Source organism: Balaenoptera musculus, chromosome 12 (genome assembly GCF_009873245.2).
Source record: "Balaenoptera musculus isolate JJ_BM4_2016_0621 chromosome 12, mBalMus1.pri.v3, whole genome shotgun sequence".
NCBI lineage: Eukaryota > Metazoa > Chordata > Mammalia > Artiodactyla > Balaenopteridae > Balaenoptera > Balaenoptera musculus.
In genome coordinates, this window is record NC_045796.1 from 39,023,332 (window position 1) to 39,036,551 (window position 13,220).

At 34.7% G+C, this 13,220-nt stretch overlaps 1 protein-coding gene across 1 annotated transcript in view; it reads left to right on the top strand.

Moving 5' to 3' along the window:
* TRDN (triadin) overlaps window positions 1-13,220 on the top strand; it is a 370,489-nt gene that overhangs the window by 3,469 nt on the left and 353,800 nt on the right. The window lies entirely within an intron of this gene.

The following is a 13,220-nucleotide window of genomic DNA, read 5'->3' on the forward strand; positions in this document are numbered from 1 at the left end:
TTCTGCCTTCTCTCCAGAGGCCCAGTTATTCCTAGACAAATGCCAAAGTTAGCTTCCCCTTCTGAGGTTCATATGAACTTTCAACTACCAATTTCATCATCTATTTGACAGAATATATCACTATGTAAAAATACTTTTTGAGTAATTTGGATGACCGTAAAGTTTAGTTAATTCTTAATAGCTTTGTTAAAAACATGGAGACTTTTTAAAAGTTGGTAAAATAGATAATGTTTTCAAATTGCCAATTGACTAACACACAGTCAAATTATGTTTTACAATAACATTCATATAATTGTGTTCTCTGGGTCCAACTCCCTCCAGAATATAGGAAAATACAAATTTTTCTGCAATAGATTAAAGTTGGTAGAGAGCCTATATACAATTAAATTAGCGTTTACTAGAATACGTAGTTAAAGGAAACTCTTTTTTTTTCAAGTTAGAGAAGGGATGTCAAACTCTCAACTTCTAAACTGTTATACAACCTCAGGGTTCAGAAGGGTTATTGTACTATGTAAGGAATTCTTTCCTATTAATTTAGCCACATTTTACTGCTTCTGTCACAAACATTTGAGAGGGTTTGACGTTCAAAATTTAGAGCAAAAATGGTCATTTATTTTATGCACTGCTCTGCTTTGCGTAAGAGTACCCATTGTTGCTCTCAAGAAAAAAAAATTTTAAAATTCACAGCCAGAATGTTTAATAACTATGCACACGAGTTAGATAACCCAGAGCAACAGATGATGAAATTAAGACAAGGAGAAGATGCAACCTCCATATCTGTGTTTATCTTGCCAAAACCAGAAGTGGCTACTCTGGCCTAAGTGGAGATGACTTGGGGGTGGGGGAGGAGGAAGAGGATGAAGCACTAGGTTCAAAGCTTCATCACTTCTGGGTTACATTCTCCTGATCAAGAGAAGCAATGACCACATACAGAATATCATTTTTAGCTCCAGGAACACATTTTAAAATTGACATTGACAAACCAGTACATTCAGAGGAGGAGGACCATGATGGTAAGAGGCACAGTGAAATGAAAAGACTTGTGCTCAGGTCCTTGAAGGTTGGATTTTCTCATTATGTAGCACTAGAGGACAATGCAGAGACCCACGGATAAAAGTCTGGAAGCCACAAAAAGGCAAAATGTTGGTGAAATATAAGGCAAAACATAACCAACCATTGAAATGATATCTAGAACTGACTCTTCTGACTCAAAACAAAGCAGGGGAAAAAAAGAAAAATAGGAAAGAAAACCAATGAAAGAAAAATAACATGGCCTTGGATTTTCAAGCAATAGAAGGATGGGGACTATGTTACACACTACACCATATTATGCAGTCAGCAAAATCTGGGCTGTGGTGACCTCTACGGCACAAACAACCCAGTTCCTTCAGATAAGTTACTAGGAGCATAAGGAGATGCCAAGGAATCCTGTAGATGAAAAGAAACATAAGAACAGAGCAACCCATTACAAGGTATAGAATTGTTAGATCATGATTCAAACAAACTTTAAAAAGATCTATGAAATAATTGGAAATTTAATAGGCTCTGGATGTTAGGTGATATTAATAAATTATCATATTTATGGTGGGATAATAATATTGTGGTTATATTTTATTTTATTTTTTTAATAGAATGATTTATTATCTTTTTGAAAAATACCAATGTGTTCCAAAATGAGCATATATGTTTCTAACAAGCAAACACATTTTCAATTTATTCATATTTTGTCAGGTTTTGACAAGACTTCTTATTTGGCAGAGTAAGTTCAAATAATGTCAAAAGAAGGATTTTAGCCAGATTCTTATATTCCTTTTTTTTTGAATTTTTAAATTTTATTCTATTTATTTTTTTATACAGCAGGTTCTTATTAGTTATCCATTTTATACATACTAGTGTATATATGTGGTTATATTTTAAAACTGCTTATTATTTGGACATACACATACTCAAATATGGATGAGATGATATGATGCTTGAAATCTGCTTCTACAGAGTATGCCAGAGAATAATGAGGTGTGGGTGGGGTAGGATTGGCCAGGAATTGATTACATTGGGACTGATGATGGGTACATGGAGTTTCATTATAATTTTCTGTCTACTTCTGCAAATATTCAAGCTTCTCCATAATAGTTAGAAGGGAAAAGAACAGAGCTGACGTTTTTAGTGAAGTAAATAATTTTAAGAAAAAAAATTTTTGTAATGCATATAAGGTCAGTGACTCTACTGGCCACCAAATTTATTCATAAGTGCAAATTACCCCCTAATTGAACAGTCTGTAGTTATTGAAATGGAAACCAAAAAATGCTCATATTAGACAGAGGGGTCCAGATATCTACATTTGTAACAACAGACCAGGAAATAATGATTTTCAAATATGTTCATTATAATGTGGGAATCTGTTGCTTAGTTTCATAACATCTCTCAACATTATTAGTGACATGAATTAGAGAAATTAGTGAGCAACAGATCATTTCCGAGATGGTCCATGTGAAAACCTGAGGAAAAGTTAAAAACCTAAGGAGTCAATATGATGCAAGAAAAATAGTCCTAAAAATTGCTATGGTCAGGAACATCATGTTTATTATCAGGGTCTTAAGTGCCAAAGTCTTGCAAGAATATGTCTTTTAAATATCACAGAAATTCTGAAAGGCTGAAAGGCAGATATTACATAAACCTGATCAGTCCGACTCTAAACATCATCTTCTTTACTGCTCAAGTTGAATTTAGAAAAGAGAAGAAAGAGTGTGAAAACCAGTGGCTTATATAGTTAATTAAAAATCAGAGAGAAAAAGTAGTGCAGAACTGAGGGAAGTCAGCATTAAAATAATTAAAGGCAGTGTGATAAAGTAGGAAGTGTGTGGAGTTTCAAGTCAGAAATCCTGTTTAAGCACTAGCTTCACTACTTAACCATAGGTGGTCTGGGAGGGGCCATACACTAGTTGGCTAACCTCGGTTAATAGTGAACAATATGACCAGAGGAAACTTTCCAACTTTTACACGGTCGTGCTAATTGGCAAATTACATATATATTTTTAGCTGTTCAAAGCATCCATGATGCAAAATAGGTAGTGAAAATGGACAGAAAATATATCTTTGTAGTGTTATCTCTAGTTGGGTTTCATTACGAAGCTTTTCCTTATAGCTTTTGTTATTATTTGTAATATTGACTCTTTCCCCCTCCTCCCGGCCCATCCCTAAGCACACAGTACCCATGGAAAATGTTCTGTTTGTTAGCTTAAATACTTCTTAATTTTTTTCCTATTTATTTTTGGTCATCACTGGGACTGTAATTTAAAAATCATTCTACTTTTACAATACAAAAATGAATTGAGGCTATTCCAGCTATTATTCTAAAGGCTTAGGAATCCTTAGAGTTAAAGCCTCCAATGCTGTTTGCATTAATTTTTAATCAGTTAACAATGTTAAAGATGAGAGAAACCTAAAATGGTACAACTAAGCAATTTTAAAATCATCTACATTGACCTTTGGGTTGAATATATCAGTTTGAAAGAAAATGCATAGATAGTTTAGATTTTCCAGCTAAGTTTCTGGTTTTATATTTGCAGAGTTTAAAGCATTATTATTTTCTTTTCTTCCTTCAAATAAAAAGAAACCCTTTGGGGACATGCTTGATGTATTTTAAAAATGTATGTTATCTAAAGTAACACATTTTAGAAAGAGCAAATTAGGGGAAAAATTTCATCTGGTAACTATGCATTATCATCATACAATAATTCCAAGTTTATGGAGTTTAGGTTCTATTCAACTTAAAAGTTCTAGGAAGATCCATCAAAGTTAAGTTTTTTGCTCTCCCCAGTTCCTATTTTCTCTGGATAATATGAGTACCATGCATAATTTCTGATAGGAAGCACTTATTTGAATGTCACATAATAATGTATTGCCCCAAGTGAGGGTTATGCAGAGATAGATGAACTTCCTAGTCCAAAATGATAGTATTTTCCATCTTCAAAGGAAGTTGAAAAGAATATCCTTGGCAAATGTGTAATGAATAAAGTCCTGCTTCTTTCTCTACAAGTTATGCTCTCTAAAGATCTAAAGATCTCCACATCTCCATGCCCGAAGTCAAGCTGTCAAAGGCTCGTGGAATTTATGATTTTGAGAGATCCTTTGGGATGTAAATGAGCTGTTTCCTCATAAACCACAGAATCTGTCTCTCTTATAAAGTAGTTGAATATTACATTTAAATATATATCGTTTAGATAGTTTCTAACTTAGTTTCTGTGACAGGGGCTGGGGCATGTGGTCTTTCCTTAAACAAGTTAAAGATACAATCTTTTGGACTTCCCTGGTGGTGCAGTGGTTGAGAATCCGCCTGCTAATGCAGGGGACAGGGGTTCGTAGCCCTGGTCTGGGAGGATCCCACATGCCGCGGAGCAACTAGGCCCGTGAGCCACAACTACTGAGCCTGCGCGTCTGGAGCTTGTGCTCCACAAGAGAGGCCACGAGAGTGAGAGGCCCGCGCACCGCGATGAAGAGTGGGCCCCACTTGCCGCAACTAGAGAAAGCCCTCGCGCAGAAACGAAGACCCAACACAGCCAAAAATAAATAAATTAATGAATAAAAAAAAATACAATCTTTTAACCTAGAAGAGCAAAGATAATTATTGTTTGGCAACCTGCTTTGTACAGGGGAAACTTGGTTTGTTTTTCACACAGCATGAGGCTAGAGCTCACTGTGATAGACCTGTTTTATCCTTGCTACTCATTTGTTGCATCATTTCCTCTCTGTGACACAGGTTACTGAAACGTTGAGAAAAATTAAAGAAAGAAAGAGCTCTTAATATTTAAAATTTTGTTTTAAAAATGTTTGAGGGCATTAGTGAGCTTGCGGATGTGAAAGAATCAGTTTCCACTTATTTATACTACTTTCAAAATACATTTTTAGCAAGGTTTCCTTGGAAAATTTATTGTTGCCTTTTAAAATAAAATCATCATGTGATTAAGAGAATTTTCTGTTTGTGGTAGACATTTGATACAATGTCACGACAAAAATGGCAAATATTAAGTGACACTCTTTGACATTCAGTGCTAGAGCTATTATTTTTGTCTGTGGTTATTCTTATTTAACTTATGTATAATTGGCTGGGGGAAAAAGAGTGTACTATAAAATCTATAAGTTGCCATAGGATGGTAAAACTCCATGCTTATGAATTTAAATCTGGAGAAGTATTAGGGGTTGCATTTAGAGAAAAGCAAACAAAGTACATTCATTTGAAATATGACAAAATTTTAGACTCTATGGTATTAACTATCAACCTATAACTAGATGTATAAAGCAGTAGGTCATATAGAAAGCTCAGTTGTAGTTGATATTTTAGCACATGTTACATACCAGGCTGAATGCCAGACAATGGGAACATGAAGAAGAATAACACAAGGTCGCTGACTCTAATATAGTAGATTAAAAAACAAGCAGGAAAGAGGAAAACTAAGAGTAGACAGATTTAAAAACGTATGACTTCAGTAAGGATTTATGAATGATGAGTGTTTAATTTGGTTTAACAAAGTCATGCTGTTGTTCATATATCTTATGATTAGTGAGCACACCTTGAAACTTGCTGAAAATAACTTTAGAATGATAGCGTCCTGTTCTTGACTCTGATCATTTACAGCGCACATGCCGTTGTTGGGAAGGTGAAATGGCTGGCCAAGGGGTAAGGAGATCAAGAGTAGGTTTGCTCAATGTAGAGATGAAGAAAAAAAGAAATGGCTGGTAGGTGAGAATTGGTGGTTTGCAGGATGAAACCCTAGGATGACCAAGGTGTGGAGTTACCTGGCTAAGAAATTTGGTAAAAATCCTCTATTTTTGTTAAGGGACCCTATTGCTAAAGTATTGAAAAAGTTGGATGTCTCTCGTGCCTGATTTATTCTAAACTAGTTGTTTGTTTTGATCCCTGTTTTTTGGTTTTTTTCTCTACTATTTAAGTGTTCTCCCACTGTTTGTATTTCCATTGTTGCTTTTGATCCTCAAACACTCCACTACGAGCTTAGTTTGTATTTATGGAGCCCTATTTCCAGTTCATGAAGAAATAATGAGATAATGCTAACTGTGAGACAGGTATTCACTAAATAAGTTTCTTCAGGTTAATAATGAGAAATCAGCTGTAAAGAATTAATTCTATGATCAGTGTTGTTCTAAGTACTATAAGAACTAGTGTTAATAGGCCGGTGGTCTTGTCAAGGTATCTTATAAGGCCAATGAATTAAACACTGAAGCGAGGCAAGAGGGTTTTAAAGAGGCTAGGGAAAAGCTTTTTTCAACGAAAAGATAAAGAGACATGATCCTTAGTCTGAGGTTCAGAAGATGTGACCAGGAATCTTTAATCTAGATATAACTAGATTGAAGCAATAAGTTCACAGAACCCTCTAGAGACTTTGTTGTTAGTGACTGGAAGAGTTGTATTAGAAATAATATTATAGTTTTGAAAGTTGCCAGATCATTTCGGCTATCTCTTGAATTAGGTAGACAGGTTTAACTACTAAGTTTCTTCCCAGTCTCTCTAGATTTGAAATGTTTTGTAGATCTTGGCTAGAATGATTCTAGCATGGGTCCCTATCTTTGAGTGACACAGGCTCTCAGTACCCAGGTGTTTTGGAACAGGATATTTTATCTTTGTCCCATCACTCTGTTATTCACCTGTGGATGCAGAGGGGCAAAACTTCTGATATCTTGAAGGATATTCATTCATTTAAGAAGTACTTACTTGTATATATTTGGGGTATCTTTGTTAGGTCTGAGGGTGAAATGTGAAATATATATAAATCTAGTGCTCAAGGAAAGATGAAATAATTGTATAAGTAACTATATGATACAAGTTCGGAAGTTCTAAGTTGCCTAAAGGAAGTACAGATAAAATTATAAATATAAAAATTGTGAGATAGATTTTTTGGTTTCTTATCATTCAAATTTAAAGTAGACAATATTTACACATATGAAGCAACTAGAGAATAAATTAATAGATAACAAATAAACAAATTAGGGTTATGAGATATGATTATCAGGGAAATCTGAGAAGCAGGAGAATAGATGGACTTGGTTGACCAGGGACTGTTAAAAAGGAGTAGAGTTTAACTTAAAACTCGAAAGATCTTTCTAAATGAAAGGACAGGAACATAAAAGAAAAGCAAATAATTAAGTTTTTCACCAAAAATCCCTAGATGCTAATAGTCCCAGGTTAATTTATTTAACAAACAATTATTTGATATATGTTCATTAAATTAACATCTTGCCCTCATGATCTATGCTGGGGAATCAAAGCTGGAGAAGACACACTCTACTGACATTTGGGGCAGGAAAATTCTCTCCCAGACACTGCAGGACAATTACCATACAGTAGCACCCCTCACCATGATTTTGACTGAACAAACAATCCCAAACGTTTTCCAATAGAGATGCTAAACCACACCCCAGTTAACAACAAACAAGAATCTAAGACAAAAGTGAGCAAAGGTGCTAATAGTTGTGAAGGAGCTAGCATCAAAGTACTCAATTATGAGAAATTCCTGGCTTAGTTATCTTCCAATTTTATACAGAAGATTCTTTTTAGGTCAATATAAAGGATTTGCATTGCTAGGAAGGTTTTCTTAATAGTCTTTAATCAGTTACCAACTAAGAGTTATTATACCAATATTAAAGATAGCCATCTTGTTCAATGATTAGAAAGTTATTTGGAATAGAATGAAATCCTTTCTGAAAAGGAATTATGTTTGGTTGCCTAGATTTGCTATTTGTAATTCCATAGTAGAAAGATAAAAACAAGATAATTTTAAGGAAGTGTGGGGCAAAGAGATTCACAAACTAAATGCAATAACACAATTTCCCCTTGAGAAAAATCAGTGAAAGGTGATGGCTTATTTTCTGTGTCCTTGAGCTAATGAGTTGAGAAATGACAGCATAATTTGAGGAGAGGCACAGGTGGAAGCAGCTCTGATGGGTAAACTGAAAGTCAGTACTTTGCAAATTGCCTCATATAGCTTAACAGAAGCTAAATTATAAACTTGAGGGTGGATTGCATTTTTTTACCTGATAGTCACCCTACATTGTGGCATATTGAATTCTGAGTCTGCTCAGGGACCTCCAATGTTTTTTTAATCCTTTGCTACACTACCAAAAGGGCAAATGTGTTTTCTAATCATGTAGGAACTCACTTAAAGTTATGTTGTTACATAACACTGATCTAGAAGCCAAAATGCACAAGAACACTATCTACAGGTGAATAAATAATTAGGTAATTGTGGCAATTTTTTTTAAACACCTTTATTAGAGTATAATTGCTTTACAATGGTGTGTTAGTTTCTGCTTTATAACAAAGTGAATCAGCTATACATATACATATATCCCCATATCTCCTCCCTCTTGTGTCTCCCTCCCACCCTCCCTATCCCACCCCTCTAGGTGGTCACAAAGCACCGAGCTGATCTCCCTGTGCTATGCGGCTGCTTCCCACTAGCTAGCTATTTTACATTTGGTACTGTATATATGTCCATGCCACTCTCTCACTTCATCCCAGCTTACCCTTCCCCCTCCCCGTGTCTTCAAGTCCATTCTGTATGTCTGTGTCTTTATTCCTGTCCTGCCCCTGCATTCTTCAGAACCATTTTTTTTTCTTTACATTCCATATATATGTGTTAGCATACGGTATTTGTTTTTCTCTTTCTGATTTAATTTTTTGAATAATATTGTTCCACTTGGTTTTCAAAAGACACGCCATCTCATCCATTCAGTGTGACAAGAAATAACATGAGTCATCACAGTTTTTTAAATGTTTTTAATTTTTTCTTTAAAATTCTTTTGTAAAATATAGACATGGAAAGCTGCATAAATCATATATGTTTATATAACATTTACTAAACATTAATGGAGTTGACAAACACAAAACCAACACCCAGATCAGAAAACAATACTTCCATCACCTCTGAAGCATAGTCCCATCTGCCCACCAATAGACTGACTCTCACTGACTTTGCTTGCCAGTCAAGACATCTATTTCTCCAGCCCTTCTCCCATAAGGAAAAACTATTCTTACTCTTTCAATAAAAATCTTCTTGCTTTGCTTTATAGTTTTATAACCTCCACATCTATAAACAATATAATTTAGTTCTGCCATGTTTGTTATTTGCATAAATGAAACCACACAGCATGTGTTATTCTGTGTCTTGCTGCCTTAACTCAACACTGTTTGTATGACTCATCTGTTTTGTTGTATGTAGCTGTACTTTATGTTATTCTTCTTGCTGCACAGTATTCCACTGTATGAATGTCATTATTTATCCCCTGGAATTTTTTTAATTTGGTGCTTTTATGAGCAATACTGCTATGATCATTTCTCTTTTTTTTAGTTTTATGATGCTATGGTTCTACTAACAATGTATATTTATTTCATGGCACTATGCTCTGTGATGAAAAGGTGAATTAGGCATGAAGAAGATACCTTGTTCACTCAAATTGGGTAGCATGTGTATTATCATTTAGCTTATCAAATTCTATTATTATCTAATTGAAAAACATGGAGAAAGGATGACCTCAATGGACATCTACTAGAAATGCTCCAGCTTGTTTTTCAGAAGAAATTGACCTAGTCCTATGAGATATATATGATGGGTATTTGGAGGAGCAGGGAGAGAATAAATAGAATATAAGGACTTCTCAGAGATAAAGAAGTAATCCCCTAAAGATGATGTGGTACATATATACAATGGAATACTACTCAGCCATAAAAAAGAATGAAATAATCCCATCTGCAGCAACATGAATGCAACTAGAGATTATCATACAAAGTGAAGTAAGTCAGAAAGAGAAAGACAAATACCATATGATATCATTTATATGTGGAGTCTAAAAGATGACACAAATGAACCTATCTATGAAACAGAAATAGAATCTGAGACGTAGAGAATAGACCGGTGGTTGCCAAGGGGGAGGGGGGTGGGAGAGGGTAGGAGTGGGAGTTTGGGATTAGCAAATGCAAGGTGGTATATATAGAATGGATAAACAACAAGGTCCTACTGTATAGCACAGGGAACTATATTCAACATCCTGTGATAAGCTGTAATGGAAAAGAATATGAAAAAGAATGTATATATATGTATAACTGAGTCACTTTGCTGTACAGCAGTAATTAACACAACATTGTGATTCAACTATACTTCAATAAAAAATAAATTAAAATTTAAAAAAGAACTAATCCCCAATGTATCTGAGACTGTATAAGCAGCAACTCAAGAATTGTCATTTAGACCTGTCATAACCTGGCATAAAAAATATTCAAAAATATTTATTGACTATTATGTCTCCTCATTGCCAATCGTTGTGCTTGGAGCTGGGCCAGTAACAACAAAAAATAGTCCCTGTTTTCCCAGAGTTTATGCTGACATAGAAAACTTATGTCTGATGACTAGAATACTCATCCTCACCAGGTTCTGCATGTTGATCTCCTTGCTGGCACTGGTGAGGATGATGAAATTCTTCCTGGTTGGGCTCCCTTTTTCTAGGATTCCTAGTACATTCCTATTCATGGACACAAGCATTAGTTAGTCTTGAATGACATTTATTCGGATATTGCTATTTTTCACATTCAGGCAAGACTTAAGTTTCCAGTTCTACTCTTCCTCCTTTTAGATCAGGACCTCCTGTCTTTAAAGGTAGTCTGCTTCAGAAATTTAATTTTATCCATTTCATGTTCATTTTGTCAGCTGAAACTCTCAAAAATGCTTAGAAAGTGTACTGGTTGTGGCCAGGGAATTTAAGCAACTTTCAATGTTTAAGATCCCCACACAATACTTTGCTCTACTAAGCAGGCCTAAGCAACACTTTGTATTGAGAAATGCTCACAAAATGTCTACTGATAAAGAGTAGAGAGAATATTCGTTATGGTATGCAAAGTAATGGCCCTCAAAGATATCCATGCCCTAATCCCCAGAACTTGTGAACATGTTATTTAACCTGGCAGAAGGGAATTTGCAGGTGTGATTAAATTAGGGACCTGGAGATAAAGAGATTATCTTGTATTATCTGGGTGGGTCTAATCGAATCATATGAGTCCTTGAAAGTGGAGAATCTTTCCTGGTTGTGGTCAGAGGGATATGTGATGTTAAGACTTGACCAGCCACTGTTGGCTTTCAAGATGGAGGAAGAGGCCATGAGCCAAGGAATGTGGTAGCCTGTAGAAGTCAGAAAGCGTAAGGAGATGAATTCTTCCCTAGAGCCTCCAGAAAGGAATGTAGCCCTGCAAACACCTGGATTTTAGCCCCTGGAGACTCATGATGGACTTCTGTGACACAAAACCCTAAGATAATAAAGTTGTGTTATTTTAAGCCACTGAGTTTATGGTAATTTATTATGGCAGCAGTAGAAACCTAATATACCGTGTTTATCTGATTACTGCCACTCTCTCTTATGCACTAAGAGACAAATTTTCAGAAGGCTTATAAAAAACTGACATAGAATAACTGCAAATTTTTTCCACGAAAATTTTTTATAAAAGTCACTTTTTAAATTAAAAAAATAGGTTTCCATTTTGTATAAGAAACCCGAGGCTAAAAAGGAGCCCTCTTTCCAAGGTTACAGAGCTCATTATTGGGACAATCAATGTTAATGACTAACTGGCTTATTCCTTCTGTAGAAACGTATGCTGACTTTCCTTCCAATAAATGGAGTTTTCTAGTAAGTAATATTTTCCCTCTAATAATCAGCAAATTTAGAGAGGCACTTCATTTTGGTTCATATTTTTCAGAAATGGATAATTGAAAATCTTAGGAAAGAGGGTTATAGTTTGTGCAATATTTATTTCTTCTTAAAATCTCTACAATTAGTCTGCTTCCATTAAATTCTATGCCATTTATGAAACACAAACTATGACTTTTTCTATAATCAGTAGCATATGCATGTATGTATATTTAATTACCTACATACACACAATATGTAATACATATTGTCCACACTGCCTTGAAAATTATAAAGTAAACTTCTTTAAAAAGTTCTCTTGGTAAAAAAATAAAAAGTAGAAAAAAAAAAAAAGTTCTCTTGGTTCTTAAATCAGGACACTTTGCCCTTTTTGGAATGGGTATCCTTCACCTTTCCAGGTTTGCACACACTAGGAAGCTACTTTTTCCGCTGGATAGAAAGCTGACACTGCTGCAGTAAAAAAAGAATCGGGTCAGAGATTAATTTCATGGAACCCACAGTCATGTCAGCTAAACATGATCTGTTTGAGGTAGATGAAAGATGTGAGATTACTCCGCTTGCTGTCCAAACTAAAATAAACAGGTCTTCCTTTTATATTCGGATTTTAAAACTTTCCTTCTTTCGTTTGAGACTTCTAATGTATCCTTGCATAAAGTTTCTGCAGATTTTAAACTACTGACACAATCTTTGTGCTGGAACATCTTCCAAATAAAACCCATTAAAGAAAAAAAGGTGATCACATGGTGGGATTCAAGCAGATATTTAAAATGATGTAATTTAAATTGTTGAAGTTGTAAAAGTTAGAAAACTAAAACTTGGAACTAAGTAAACAAAAGTTAGGTTTGCAGGAAAACAAAGTTTTCCTTAGTTTGACCTGAAGACACTGAATGTCCATTAAAGGGCAGAATGCTGGTGGATGTATCTTTGTTGATAAATATTAAAGGACGAATTTTAGAAAGGAAAGAAAGCAACAGCAAAGCAAAATTGTAAGTTGTGAGAAACCATAAATACATAATATTTATACAGAATTTATACAGTATAAATTCATATGAATAAATACAGAGTGTACATGTATTTATCTTATGATGCAGAGAATAAAATGTGAATTTAAAGTTTTAATTTTAATTAATATTGAGTTCCTAGTGTCTCATGAGACACTGTGCATGAAGCACTAAGAGAAAGTATTTGGTAACTGTGTCATAAAAAATTATAGTTTCATGGTAGAGAGATATTCTTTGATCAATGTATTTAAAACATTTATTTTAAATATAATAGTAGCTTAAGTTTAGAAGCAAGTTATAATATTTTTATTTTAGAATAATTTTGTAAATACACCTCATTTTTCTAAATTTTTCATTTATCTTTGAATTAATATTAAAAGGGTCAACTTGAGGTTATTTAAAAAAATAGTTAGGCATTGTCCCATGGTAACGTTCGTATGTTCTTTGAATGGTGGAGAGTTTGAAGTGATTTATACACACTTAAGCCAGTGCCTCCCAAACTTCTATGTGTGTATG